Source organism: Rana temporaria, chromosome 1 (genome assembly GCF_905171775.1).
Source record: "Rana temporaria chromosome 1, aRanTem1.1, whole genome shotgun sequence".
NCBI classification, from domain to species: Eukaryota; Metazoa; Chordata; class Amphibia; order Anura; family Ranidae; genus Rana; species Rana temporaria.
In genome coordinates, this window is record NC_053489.1 from 257,762,069 (window position 1) to 257,766,194 (window position 4,126).

The window sequence follows — 4,126 nt, forward strand, 5'->3', positions numbered from 1 at the left end:
GCCTGCTGGTGTGGAGGTGGAAGCCTTCTGATGTGGACAGAGAGGCATGAGGTCGAAGCCAAGAGGCCGGGTCCCTGGCCGTTGGCCTGGATTTGGTGGTATCTGCCCCAGTCAGTTGTTCTGGAGGGAACCCTTGCTTCTCCTTTAACCGGGAAGGAGCGGGTAGTACTTCCAGAATGTGATTAGGTGGGAGAGTTAGGGGTTGTGGGTGGAGTCTGCGTCAGTGGGCTCTCCCCGACCTCTTCTCCCACCTTCCTGGCTGGGAAGGGTGCTGCCGGTCCGGACCGGGGGCTAGGGACCGTTGAAAAGCCCGTGGAGATTGTGCCCCTGGAGTGGCAGTCCAGGGGTGCCATACATTGCACGAGTGTTTGAGGGGCACTCATCGTGTGGCACCTTCAGGTCACTGATCTCCACAACACACTTTTCACACCTGCCGCTTGGGCCGGGCCTTTTGGCTAGGACCAGTGGAATTTTTATCCTGGCCGGAGGGCCGGCCAATGTATTTCACATTGGTCACTTTCCTCACTCTCCCATCTTCCTTTTATTATTTTCCCCGTGTTTGTCTGTTTTGTCACTTTTTTGTTTGGTGCACTGCACTTTATGTGTGATGAGTAGGGTGCTGGTCCTCGGACCCGCTCTGAAAGTCTTGGGAGTTGGTGGACCCGGCCTTCTGGCTAAGTTCGCCGGCTCTCATGGGGTCTCCCTTCGGGGGAGCCTCACCGAGGAGGGTTCTGTTTCGGCAGTCCCTCTGAGGATGTTGGGTCCTTGTGGCTTCGGCTGCTTGGACCAAGATGGGTCCATATGGCTTCGGCTGTATGGACCACAGTTTACTCTTTTCCCTGCCAGGAGCCTAACGCCCCGGGGGATCAGAGCTGGGTGCTTTTCGGAGGACCACTTGACGATGCACCCGTCACAGTTTTTTGTTGCACCTCTTTATGTGTGTGCACATTTTTCCTGCACCGGGTGGAGTTTTTGGGTTGTGTTTTGCACGCCACAGGCTTTTCAACAGAAAAAAAAAAAAAACAACACCATTCATACTGGCTTTAAGTAGTGCCGACTTCAAAGTAGTCCCTGCACTACTTTGGTCCAACTTCCATGCGAGTTTGTGTCCATAGACCGCAATGTTAAATCCTCAAGTAGCATGCAAATCGTACCTGAATAATATAGACACGATTTCAGTACAACTTTGTAAGCACAAGCAGCTTTTTAACCCTTGTCCCACCCAATCCTTTCACCATAGTAGCCCCTCTCAAGCACATTTTTCCACCACACATTCACTTCCTGGTTATTCCCTCAGGAACGATGTGCTCCAAACAGGTAAAAAAAAAAAAAAAAGACACATCCTCGATAATGAGCAAATCATAATGAGCAAATCAATCGATTTATCCGTGAGTGCCCAGCTATTTATGATTTGTGTGACCCAAACTACAAAGACAAGATAAACTACAAAGACAATATCTCACTGACCACCAATGAAGGGGACATTCTTCCCACTGATCACCAATAAAGGGGGCATTCTTCCCACTGACCACCAATGAAGGGAACATTCTTCCCACTGACCACCAATGAAGGGAACATTCTTCCCACTGACCACCAATGTAAGAAGCATTCTTCTCACTGACCACCAATGTAAGAAGCATTCTTCTCACTGACCACCAATGTAAGAAGCATTCTTCTCACTGACCACCAATGTAAGGGACATCCTTCCCACTGACCACCAATGTTAGGAGCATTCTTCTCACTGACCACCAATGTAAGGGACATTCTTCCCACTGACCACCAATGTAAGGAGCATTCTTCTCACTGACCACCAATGTAAGAAGCATTCTTCCCACTGACCACCAATGTAAGGAGCATTCTTCCCACTGACCACCAATGTAAGGAGCATTCTTCCCACTGACCACCAATGTAAGAAGCATTCTTCCCACTGACCACCAATGTAAGAAGCATTCTTCCCACCAATGTAAGGAGCATTCTTCCCACTGACCACCAATGTAAGGAGCATTCTTCTCACTGACCACCAATGTAAGGGACATTCTTCCCACTGACCACCAATGTAAGGAGCATTCTTCTCACTGATCACCAATGTAAGAAGCATTCTTCTCACTGACCACCAATGTAAGAAGCATTCTTCCCACTGACCACCAATGTAAGGAGCATTCTTCCCACTGACCACCAATGTAAGGAGCATTCTTCCCACTGACCACCAATGTAAGAAGCATTCTTCCCACTGACCACCAATGTAAGAAGCATTCTTCCCACCAATGTAAGGAGCATTCTTCCCACTGACCACCAATGTAAGGAGCATTCTTCTCACTGACCACCAATGTAAGGGACATCCTTCCCACTGACCACCAATGTTAGGAGCATTCTTCTCACTGACCACCAATGTAAGGGACATTCTTCCCACTGACCACCAATGTAAGGAGCATTCTTCTCACTGACCGCCAATGTAAGAAGCATTCTTCTCACTGACCACCAATGTAAGAAGCATTCTTCCCACTGACCACCAATGTAAGGAGCATTCTTCCCACTGACCACCAATGTAAGGAGCATTCTTCCCACTGACCACCAATGTAAGAAGCATTCTTCCCACTGACCACCAATGTAAGGAGCATTCTTCCCACTGACCACCAATGTAAGGAGCATTCTTCTCACTGACCACCAATGTAAGGAGCATTCTTCCCACTGACCACCAATGTAAGGAGCATTCTTCATTATAGAGGACCCAAAATTGACCCCTATCTTCCCAATTGGCAATGATGGGATGTACCCAATATCGACGTCTTCTCCGCCTCCGCTTTTCCTCCTCTTCTTCCTCATGCACTGCTACAGCAGCAATGACAACTGCGGTGCCAGGAAAAGGAATTGCCTCACACCATGTATGTTTTCATTGGTTAATGCCAAAGTTGAAGTTGTATCGCGGCAAAATCGCACGACTTTGAAGTCGTATAAGTGTGAAAGGGGCCTCAGCCCAGGTTCACACTGGGTTTGATTTGAGATGCGATTTCACATGTCAAATTGCATCTCAAATCGGCGGCATTTGCCAGCAATGGCACCGTCCCAATCGGTGCGGCGCTGCACCGATTTCAAAAAGTAGTTCCTGTACTACTTTTTGCGATTTCGGGCCGCGATTTACATTGACATCTGTGCAGAAACCTGCACAGATGTCTCTTAAATCGCGGCAAAACCGCACCCGCGAAAAGGGGAGAAAAAAAAACACACACATGACAGGTGTTCTAATTCCTCTCCAATCTATCCAAAACTTAACAAATAAAAAATAGTTTTTCTCTTTACTATACTACACATACCTGTCCATTGGGAGATGAGTCCCACCTTCACATTATTAAAGAGGCGCTTTAGGCTCCCCCAAAAACTTTAAGTCAGCAGATATTAAAAATCAGCAGCTACATTTTTTCTATTAGTGCATTTACCTGTCCATCAAGTGGTGTCTCCACCTAGGCCGATTCTTCAATTGGCTATTGCGTGCTGGCACAGGGGAATCCCCCAGTCACTTGCACTGACGGTGCAGGCACAGAGCAGCCGTCTCCCTTCCTTGCATCAGTGCCAATGACATCTGCAGGGAGGTGGGCAGTCAGTCATCTTGTCCCATGTGCGATGTTTAGAGGGGTGTAGAATTCTAACTCGACCTTCCCGACTCCTGCAGCTTATGGCCTCCCCTGAAGCCTTACCGGAGGTGTATCGCATTCCTTTCTGCATGCACCCTATTCCAGCTCTTGATCGATTTACAAATATAGATACCATAGTTTGTAGACTCCCAACACAGACTAAGTAATATATACACAGATTTTGGTTATTTTTTTTTTTAACAAGGAAATGTAGCAGTCTACATTTATGGAGAAAGTATTTATTTGCAAAATTCTATAACAAAGTAAAAGAAAGAAGGTCTGATCATGAAATGAACAGGGTAAAACCTTTCCAGGAGGTCAAGGTGAAAGTTGTGTTTCTAGGGGGCACAGTGAACCTATCTTCCTTCATTTATGAAGACCACTCAACCCCACCACCACCACACACACACACTGCACTTTATTGCAGCACAAAATTAAACAAGCTTGCATCCTGATGGCTAAACTTGATCTGCAAAAAACACGACTAATTCTTAAAC